We start from the raw sequence: 12,161 nt of genomic DNA, 5'->3' as shown, positions 1-12,161 counted from the left end.
TTGACCAGTGTCAAGATATACTTGGCTTTAATAAAGATGGATACACCTCCACCTTTGTTTTCTTCACTCTCATTTTGAGGTCTGAACGTATGTAAGGCATTCTAGCCTTGCATAGCTGGGGTGCTGTCTGCAGCTTTGGACCATGTCTCAGTGACTCCACAGAAATCAGCATCTTACAAGATGAGGAGTGCTTCCACGGAGTGCAGTTTCATGTTTAGACTCCTAACATTAACTCATTACAACCGAGTGTGCCTCCAGTTGTCTCTGCAGTTAACTCCTACTGTGCCTCTAGGTGTCAAATATTGCTTGTTCATATTTGCATTAATAATTTCAAAACCATGCTACATATAAGGGATCAGAATTTTATTATGAAGCATACATGATGGCAAACACAACTCTACTGAAATTTGACCACTGTCAGTGAGTATTTGTTAGAATTGTAAGATGATAAATTCATTCTTTAAAGGTTCAAGCCACACCCACTGTGAGTTAAAGGTACACACTCAAAAGAGCTGTGCTGGAGAGAATGAGTTAAGCAACAGAACCTTAAGTTTGTCTTGAGTGGATTTTGTTACACTGGAAATTTGGTTGCATTGACATTGTGTAAAAAAGGCACTGTGGGAGAGGCTAGCACCTCAGCCAGGATCTGAAAGCCTAGAGGAGACAGGTGCAGACCATCTCTGGCAAAGTAGCATGGCCTGTCAACTATGTCTTCTCAGGCTGACTGGACTGGCACCACAAGCTAAGCCAATTGTTGAAGTCAATCATTTTTTGTTTATATTGTGGCATCATCCTAGGTTAAGGTGGAATGCTGCTTAGAGCTATGGTCATACCTGCCTGGAACACATAATCTCAGTCTTCAGTCATGTCTTTCTTCATATAGTCCAGAGAGGTACGTCTCAAGTCATTCACCCCAACATGGATTATGACAGTGTCATAAAGGTATTTGTTCTTTGGTGCATTTGTGATTTGATGGATCCTGGCACCTGACAGGCAGCTGACCATGACCTTCTCCTTGTCCAAGCCTGGTGAGGGGGACATCTGTGTGCCACACTATGGAGTTGCCTATGACCAACACATTAGGTTTTGAGGTATTTTGCCTTAGAAGATTATCTGCTGATACACTGGTGCATGTGTTATTATGTGTAATGTTTTCTTTTGACATACCAGTGTGTGTGCAAGTGGTTTACATTTGGGAGGTCTCTAATCTTTTAGTAGGCTTCTAGTGAGTATCTCCATGTATGTGGGATTATGTGTTATGACCTCATTCTGTGTGAGAGGTGAAGAGTGTGCGCTGACATCCTGTTTGATGTCTGGTTTGTAATTACATCTCTTACATATGGTATTTGTTTGTTGTAGGAGTAAGTGGTTGTCAGTATACATGAGGCAATTGATACATTGTCACAGGATGCAAATGTCAATCAACCTGGCCAGTGAAATGATGGGAAACTGCCCGTGCATTATAGTAGGTTTTACTGTATGTACTTCTGGGGAAGGGAGTGGGCTAGTCTGACCAGTTTTTGAGCTAGGACTAACAAAGGTGTTTGTTCTATTGAACACTATGGATGATAAGTGTGACAACACTGCTTAGTGTACCTGTAGTGCAGCAGGGAAGTTTGGAAGGGTTCCACTGAAAGATGCCTAGGAAAAAATTGAGTTTCAAAGTATTTGCATCTATACAGGGCACTGAAAACCTCGGTTGCATTGTGCACTGCAAGTCGCAATAAGAGGCTTAAATACAGGTAAAAATTAAAACACTTTTAAGCTAATATACCAATAGGAAATCACACAGTGGACCTTCCTCCAGCAATCCCCAGTTCAGACAAGGCTTTATTCACACACTTTATTTATTTAACATTTGCTTACTGGAAAAGTCCGACTGGGACAGAGCCCAAGGGTGCAGGGGAGCCACTCTTAATGTAAGATGTCTGGTTAAGTGCTCAACTGTATCAATAACAGGCCAGATTCAGCAGGTCTGAATCTGGTCTATACTATCTAGGTATCAGAACAATGCAAATCTTGTGCAGAGAAGTACAAAAAATACTTAAGAGCCTCTTTGTGCGTTTCCCAGCTCAGATCGTCCAGGTAAACACCTAGTGCCACTAGATAAATAATTGCAGTCCCCCTAATGTAAAAGCATAATAAAGGAGTATCTGGACTGAAATGCTACCACACGCAAATGTAAAAAGTATAAAATGCTACCACAAACAAACTTAAAGATATAGATAAAACAATGTACTTTAAACACTTATAAAATTGTGATTATTCAATAAAAGTACTTTGCTTTGAATAAATGAGCCAAGAGCCATTCAATTGTACAGAATTTATAAAGGCACTAAAGAACAAGATAAGCTGATTAATAAGCCTTCCAGCCAAAAGAACTGTATTCAGAAATCACAAGAGTTTCCCCAACCTAAACATTCCAGACCACCTCCCAGTGCACTAGATCGAAAATCAATTGACCTTTTTTGATGTAAAAACAATTGTTTGCTAAGAGTGTAAAATACACTACTTTATCCAACAGCTAACTAGATAATGAAGTCATATCAAGTAGAATAGACAATGGGTGCCAAAATGTACTTTTTCAATAGAGGTATAAGGAACAGCAAATACATAATTCAGGATATCAACAGCAGTTTAGAAGATTAGGTATGTATTAAGCTCAATTTACACTAGGAGTGTGCAGCTTAAACTCACCAGGTTTAAAAACCAGATGAACAAATGGGACGGTAGGTGGAAAACACAGCAGGGAATCACCAGCAGTGCTTTAGTTTTTATCAGTAGAACCTTTTGGTATGTATTATCAAATCTCTTTCCCCTTTATGCAATGGAAGTTCAAGTCTTAAGTACTAAACCTTCACCCTATATGTTGATGTGCTTACTTTGATTCCTGACTAAACTTGTGTTACATTATTAAATCTTGTTAATTATCTCAATTCAGTTCATTCTCTACTCTTTATATACATATCAAAAACGTATTTGGTTCTTCTGATAAATGATAAATTCAAAGAAGAGTTTTCTTCAATTTTCAGTGGAATATAGTCAGTCAAACCATTGACTTACTTAGGTGTCTATTCATATTCAAAGTAGTACTTAACTAAATGACATTTTAAACAATTCTTCATTGAAACTATTGACATTGCATATTGATTGCTGAAATCAGTTTTTTTCTATGTAGAATAAATTGATCATTATCAAAATGGTTTTTACTTTCAAAATTACTCTGCCACATTTCATTGATTTTAACATCAGACACAACATTATTTATCAGATAAAAATAACATTTTAGTGGTACCCATCCAAAGCAATACTTGAGTCCAGTATTCTGAATAAGAGTAACACTTTAGGGAGTATCATTTTGCCTAGTGCCAGTCTGTACAACTGGACATTACTTAAATATATTTTACTTATGGTCAATAAAAAAATGTCATTTTTCCTGGAAGGTTTCTGAATGGAAAATATGTAGAACAAGTCATAAAAATGGAATTGGAAAAAATAAATTAATACTTTTTGTCTTGAAATGCCTGGATTGACAATAGGCAGGATTCACAAAGCCTCCGTGTAAGAGTTACAAGGCTTACACGGAGGCTGCAGTTAAACGGTGTGACGTCAGCATGTCATGCATATGCATGAGGGCATGCTGAATAACACCTAAGGCTAACACAGTCCGTGGAAGACAGTAAGGGGCATGTCCGTAGGCCACGCCCTGCAAACGGACATGCCCTCAGAAGAGTAAATGTCTCAAAAGTAAACCCCCACCACAGAGCCCGTGTAAATGCGAATAAACACAACACAACACATGCCCCCACAGACTACGAACATAAAAATGTAGAAATGAACATCTTATAAATTTTTTTTAAATTGTAAAGATGTTTGCCCATGAATGCGCTCGTTTGCACGGGCGTGATCGTAGCTTAGCAACAGTTAGCAGTCAGTGGAAAAGCATATAAGAACTAAATATGCAAAGTAAGCCAAGAAGCAATAGCGTAGCGGTAGAGACGTCGGCTGAAGAGCAGGCACTCATGGTTCGAGCCCACACAACATCAATATTTATTTTTAGTGAAATAAGCACGAAACAAGTCCCTGACATATATGTACACATATAAAATTATATTTTATGTAAAATGTAATGAAATGGGCCATGTATTTTTAAGAAATGTGAGATAATAAAAAAAAAAAAAATGTCAGATGTGCCTATAGCTGAGCTACAGTCTAACAAGTTGAGTACATCTGCCTGTAGGTGAGCAGTGTTTTAACAGGTATAAAATGAGTGCCCATAGGTGAGCAATGGTTTAACAGCTGTAAAATGAGTGCCCGTAGGTGAGCAGTGGTTTAACATGCTGAAACTGTGTGCCCATAGCTGAGCTGAGCGAAATATGCATGCTGACAGCCAAATGAAGCATAAACCAGCGTAACCCATTGGCGCGGAGCTGCGTGCCGCGCCAACAAGCTAACTGACAGGCAACGTTGAGCAAGCTGTAACAAAACTGCCTTTACACAGACACACCTCCTAGCCGGTGTAGACAGTCATAAAATATAAAAATCAGTGGCCAGGTTCAAACCCAAGATACCATGCACCATAGTCAAGGTACTGAATCACTAAGCCACGACAGTTGCATTTAGAAATGCAGTAATAGCATATATATATAGGAATGAATAGAAAGAGAAGCATGACAAAACAGGTTTTGTGAAGCTGATACAATTCCAAAATGGCCAATCACAGATAAGTGCGGGAAAAACGGCATATATAAGCCCCATAGGCAGGAATACACAGCATAACCGATAGTAGAACCGACTTGCAGCCAGAATGTCAGGTGTAGGTGAGGGTAATTACTTCCGAGCACAGAGGTGGGGCATTGAGGAGTCCAAATATATGATTTGGCTCCTTGTCCACAATCATGAGGCCCAACTCATGCAGGGCCAGGTCCTGTGGGGAGCATGTAGGGCTGAGGCGTGGGACCGGTTGGCTCATGATCTCACCAGTGCCACAGGGATACCAAGGACTGGTGAGCAGGTCCGTCACCACCATGCAGACCTGAAGAGATGGAAGCAGGACCAACTGAACCGTTGGATCCAGGAGGCCCGGCAAATGCCCAATGCCCCACTACTGAGTAAGTTACATGTAATTATTTATGTAAGAAATTAACCTAGCTGATATTATGGAGATGTGTATTCCAATATTACTTTATTTATATTACAGCTGCAGGTGTCCGTTCTGTGAACCGTAGAGCCTATGGCGATAGGCTGGCACGGTTGCGCCACCAGGCAGGTCAGTAATTCACTCCCTGAAACTGTAAATAAATATATAAGTATGACAGTTAGCAAAAGAGTGCAGTGTAGTCACTAATTAATAAAATGTGCAAGTAACAGTGTAAGAGGGTTTGCAAGTATTGCTTGATTACAAAAGTGTGATGCAGCCTTTAATCCAAACATAAAAATGAAACAAGTCTGAAATAAAGATGTCCCACCTGTAATATAATAGTACATAACCTGCAGCAGGCTGAAAAGTACAGCTACAGAAGCTCAGTAAAACACATGTGTGAAATATATCCCTGTTGAAATACAGAAACATGACAGAAGTGAGACTGTTGGAAAGGATTGTTATAACTACAGGTAAAACATGTCAATAAAGCCTAGAATTAATTACCATCCTGAATTGTAAAAATAAAACAAGTGAGAGAGTGTGAGAAAGAGTTATGAATCCACCAATAAAGTAGTAACAACTCCTGAATAAAGTATACTGCAGTCAGTACAGAATGAAATAAATGTGACAGGCAGAACCAAACAGTAACATGTGTTGAAAACGGTACTGCAGCTGGAATGTGTATCCCAAAATCTGGATATGTTGCTCTCAGCCTGCAATATGCAGATAGTATGGTTGTCTGAAATATCAAACATCCACAGTTGTCTATAGCTATATAAAGCAAATGTAGCAGGATGATGTAGGTGAACAGATCCAGATATGAATGTGTATGAATAAAAATGAAAATGTATATTGATGTAGCAGTAACATTCCTATCACCAACTTGAAGTAGTTATCACATAGGAAACTGTACGCAGAACTGTAGTGTGTATATATCTGCAGCTATTAGAAATGTACAGCATATGTATTGGTATTTGAAGTTGTTAATTAAATTTTGTTCACCCTACCCTATAACCACATATAATCCATTCCACGTGAAATTGGTATGTGCAATCACAATTAACACCCCTGGACATTTGTCCTGTTGGTTCATACATATTTGCATGTACTTTGATGCATCTGCCCTGTTCATACATCCAAACCTGATGGCCTGTTGCCATCAATCAACCCTGCATGTTGTTGGACTGTGTATTGCTGTTCAAAATATGCATGTGTTATGCTTGCTGTTCAATGGTTTGAATATCTGGGTGTTTGGTTAATGGGAATACTAATGCATGCTGTTACAACTAATTGTGAATGGTATTGTACGTTACTAACCAAAACTGTCATGACATAATGCAAAACATGGGATGACAGGGAAGGTGGGTTCCAGCGGACCCACCTCTCCCTCCTCAGCTGGCGAGTGCACCTGGCAGTAGTGCCCAAGCCGGACCCTCCTCCGATGGCCCTGTGCCACCTGCAGGTGGAAGCGCTGCAGAGGATGGGGCTCATCTGCCCTCTGCAAGTGTGGCCGGAGAAGAACATCCACTCACCCTCCGTAATGTTTGGACTGTGGTGCGTAGGGAGATCCAGGACGCTGTTCTTGGGCCCCTACGCCAGCTTGAGGCACAGGTGGCACAACTAATGGGCGTGCCTGCTGCCTGGCCAACACAGCCCCCAGCACAGCCCCATCCTGGGCAGTGAAGGCACAGTGGCAACTGCCCATGGGTGGGGATATCAGTTCCACTGTTGCCATCTGTGGGCTCATGGGCTCTAGATATCCAAACATCCATCCTCGTCAATTGTGTAACCCTCCCACATGTGTCATACAGCGCCCCTGTATGCGTCTTGTTTGTCTTGTCTGTTAACCTACCCAACCTATCTCCCCAGCTATACCGACTTCCTGTACCTGACATACCACTCTCACCTGAAAAAAAAAAAAAAAGGGCACTCTGTATCCACAAAAAAATTATGCCCCATACATAGCTGTCCATTTCGCACACATGTCTGCTGGACATGGAAACTGTCAATTACAATTGGCTGTACAAGTATTATTGTTGTCCTTACACCTCTCTCAGGAGTGGAAGGTTTCAAATGTCACACCAAATTACAAACATATGCACAGCTGTTGCTGATGAAGAAATGGGCAGCTATGGGCCTTACCTACATCCCTCCTGAAAAACCCAAGCTTGTTACCCTACTGTCTTACCCTCTTTGTGACCCCTTTTTCACCACTTTCCTGAATCCCCATTTTCATTTCTTTCAAAGAAATTAGCGCGGGTGTGAGCAAGAGTAAGCACTTTTAAGCAGTTGTAAGCGGGTGTGCGTGGAGCTGAACACCAGTGCACATGCATGAGCTCTGCGCAAACCAGCACTAACCCAGTTACAACTGCTTAAAAGTGCCTTAGTCACTCTGAATGACAAGGCCTGTTGTCTGCTCAAAAGCAAAATAAATTCTCACTGTCAGTCCTGAACCCAGGAAACAGTAGTCTGCATGACTTACCACTAAACCATGACTGTTATATAAGAACATTGTGCTAGAATAAATATATCATGTAATAGTAGGAATGAATGTAAAGGGAATATAGGATGTGTGGTACACAAAGCATGTCATGTATATTTACTGTCAAATGTAGTGGATTTCTATAATAGTAGTGTGTGAACAGAAACAGCCATGCTAGTTGGTAGCTAGTAGGTAATAATGTCACTGTAACACCTTGCAAGCCACACACATACTCACAGCAGGATAATCACTGCCCATACCCCACAACCTCTTACAGCAACACATCCGGACTAAGTAATAAAAAATGTGGAGCAAAGGCCCAAAAACAGGGACACATTCCAAATATTGCTCCAACAAACTTAGTTGAGACAGTAACAGGTTTTGCATTATGTTGGATGTTTGGAAGGGTATGAAGTCTGAAACTGAAATGTTTGTCACTATAGTCTGACTTGAGCCCAGAGTGATTTGCCAGAAAAAGCTGTTTATGAGATATGGACCAAAATATGAGGCAAAAATGTGGACATCCTGCAAATATCTGTACACTTGAGAGGTCTGACACTGCCATATTTGAATAGTTAAGAGCCTAGTCATAGCAACAGTGACTGAGTTACATGGATGCCCCACAGACTCCCTGTGAAATGTACAAACAGTAGGCAGAAAGGTGTTACAACACATGCAATGATAATTATGAAGTACTGAAAGTATGCACCACTTGCACGTCGGAAATAGTGTAGTAATACATATGCTTATGCTAATCCACAGTCACAACTGCAGAATACCAGGCAATTTAATGGGTGTACCCCACTGATATGTACCATTCCATGAGGCAGATAAAAGATGCACCTGAGAGTCTCTGGGGCCTGCTCAGCAGCATACTCAAATACCCTAATAGATGTCAAGGCCCACACCATGGCCAGACCACACTGCATGCAGTAACACCCTAGCAGATATAGCAAGCATTCCAAAGTGTGAATGTACATTGAAAATAGGAAAGCCACAGCAACACACTACAGTCAAGACACCTAGCAGGCATATAAGTAGTGAATGTAAAGGGCAAATATTGAAGCCATAGCAACAAAGTGCAAGAGCCACTGCTATATACCAGTTACACCACATGTCCCACAGGAAAGCACACACACCCACATTAACAGTAGTAGTAGTCTTAGGTGTCAGTGTACATACACACTTAGTACAGGAAACTGGAGAAATGAATGGAGAAATGTTAATCTACAACACAGCCAGAAATATGAGAGAGATACTCACAGAACAGTGTCCACAGCATACCAGCATGGTCCCTGCCCTTAAACTCTGAAAGGGCTATGCCTATCTCACATACCTTTTTATAGCACTGTCCTGGAATCACAGTGAGAACTGCAATCATTGCACAACTGGCTGCATGCAATTAGCAAATGCTGGCTAACAATTGGTGCAGAGGCCATCACATGGACATATGCAGATACCTACAAAAGCATGCTGTACTCCCTGTCCACACATGCAATACTTTCATTGCACCCTCTGGAGGTAGGGAGACAGAGAGAGAGAGAGAGAAAGTAAAAAACATACACAAACAAAAACACTCATCAAAACCGACTAGAAAGCTGACATCTGCCAACTGGAGCAGCAGCAGGACACCAAACCAAACGGCAATGCAAGCAGCTGTGACAAACACAGGTAATGTAAAGTAATACTTTAAAAGTCTACATACTGTGAACCGTCCATATGTGTCATTGGTCTGTATCCATATGTATATAAAGATGTGCATAGGGCAGGGGACATACAGCAACTATCAGTGAAGTCTGTACATACATATGTATGTGAGGGCACCTATGTGCACATATCAATGTAGGTTGAATGTAGGTTGTAGTGCAATGTACAAAGTAGGTTTCACAGTTATGTATGTTTAGCAGTATGTTAGTGTGTGTATACAGTTTTGTAAACAAACATGTTGATATACCTATCTATCATATGGATACATATGTATGTCAATATATGTATGTATGTATACATATATATATATATATATATATATATATACACCTATATATATATACGCATATATATATGTATACATACATAGAGAGGGATGTAGGAATACATAGACAGATGTAGATAGATAGAATATGTAGAAACATATATATGTAATACACACATACAGATATAGATAAATGTAGATACATATACATAGACAGACAGATCTGACTATCTACAGATATGACTGTATATGACGATCTCACACTCCCCCTGTCCCACACCCTCTGTCACTCTCACCCCCTCTCTGTCACACTCCCCCCTCTCTCTCCATATCTATAGCAATATATGTACATCGAGATAGATATATATGTGTATATGTATACAAACATATATATATATATATATATATATATATATATATATATATAGACATATATATATATATATATATATATATATATATATATATATATATATATATATATATATATATATATATGTATATATGAGAGAGAGAGAGATGTATATATATTCTGAGTGAGGCACATGTGTACAGATGTATTGCAACAGGTGCCTGGTGACAAAGGCATGGAGTGAACACCAGTGTTGAAACTGGAGTACCATACCCCATATCAAATCACCTACCCACCAGATATGTGATTGGCTGCCCACCACTGCATGTGTCAGGGGTGAACAGGGTCATAAATGTGTACAATAGTCCCCCCAATGATAGTCACAGTGGCACACTATTCCTGGAATACTTGCACATGGTATGTGTCAGCAGACATGGTGTGTCAGCTATGGACATGTAGGTCAGTGTACCCCTTCACACCACACAATGGCTGCCACGGTATGTACCTCACATGACAGCTACAGATATGGAGAAGGACACAGTGACGTGTACAACACTGTGACAATGCACTAAAACACATTACCAATGCACAGTGACTGACAACACCACAGAGTACACACATGCTACCCACATAGAGGTTACCACTCCTGGATTTACATACTTAAGTCACACCCATGACAGATGTCCAACAATCATAGTAACACCTCACACCATCGACAACCTAAATGACTGCTGTGTGTCATCCTTGACACTGCAGTAGAGAGCACATGGTGGAGGTACAGGTTCCTACCCACAGATAAGACATACCCTGCAATAAACCACACAGCGTTAAGAAGCAAGACTCCCCATAAGTACATGTCACACATACCCGTGCTGAATGTTAGTCAGATAGATAATATGCCATATGAGTCACCCTGTGTAACTGTTTGACAGGAGCAGGTACCATCACATCACATGTGTCACAATGGTCAGGGTAGCAGAACAGTATGCTGCTGTAGTCCCAGGGGCAATAGCATATTGTATTGTATTGTATTGTAATGTCTTGTATTGTGTTGTATTGTATTAGTATGTAGATGTGCCTCCTTCATGGAGTGGAACCACTGCTGCTGTACGCCAGTGTACAGGTACATATTCTGTAGTCAGGCTAGTGTTACATAGCACTTCTATATGTGTGTTTAGCTCCTCTTGGAGTTCATGTAGCATGCAACCGGGGATACCATCAGGTCCCATTGATGCTGTGTTTTCTGCTTTTCTGAGGGCGGCTCTCACCTGGACATCTGTGATGACAGGGAGGATACATTCAGCTGGGATAAGTATGTCTTAGTTTGGGGGAGAGGGAGGGTGGAAACATGCACTGAACCTATCTGCCACAATAATCTTAGCCTCACCTCAGGATACGTACCCAAGGAGTGGCGCACGGCGACTGTGGTCCCACTTCACAAGGGCGGTGCCTCCACCGACCCTGGAAATTACCGTCCCATTAGCTTGACAAGCCTTATCTGCAAAGCCATGGAGAGGATCATAATGGAACTCATAAATAAAGACATAGGGAACTTGCAGACTTTGGATCCAACCCAGTTTGGCTTTGTCAAAGGCAGATCATGACTTTTAAACTTGGTTGACTTTTTCGAGACAGTCACCAAGGCCATTGATGAGGGAAAGGCAGTCCATACAGCCTACCTTGACCTGGCAAAGGCCTTCGACACAATACCCCACTCAGGTATCATCAAAAACTCATCAGCTTGAATGTAAACCCATACATCACAAGATGGGTTGCAAACTGGCTAAGTGACAGAACCCACAGGGTCAGAGTTGCTGGAGCCATGTCAGACTCAAAGCCTGTCACAAGTGGTGTCCCACAGGCTCAGTCCTGGGTCACTCTTGTTCGGCATCTACTTTTCTGAAGTACAAGCAAACACAGGAGGGTTATGGCTGACAAAGTTTGCAGATGACTGCAAACTAGGCGCCATAGTCGAAAACACATCTGACACAGATATCCTTCAGAAGGGCCTCACAGAAACGGATAACTGGTGCCAGAGCCATGGCCTAAAGTTAAATGCCAAGAAATGCATAGTCATACCCTTCGGAAAAACAAGGTTACCCTAGCTACCATATAGGTGGCAATCCACTGAGCACAGAAGAAGTCATCAGGGATCTGGGGACCCAGGTTGACAGTAGCCTTTCGTTTGACACTCATGTTGCTAAAGTAGTTA

Source organism: Protopterus annectens, chromosome 4.part0 (genome assembly GCF_019279795.1).
Source record: "Protopterus annectens isolate FY-2018-M chromosome 4.part0, PAN1.0, whole genome shotgun sequence".
NCBI classification, from domain to species: Eukaryota; Metazoa; Chordata; order Ceratodontiformes; family Protopteridae; genus Protopterus; species Protopterus annectens.
Note: the sequence above shows the minus strand (reverse complement) of the source record.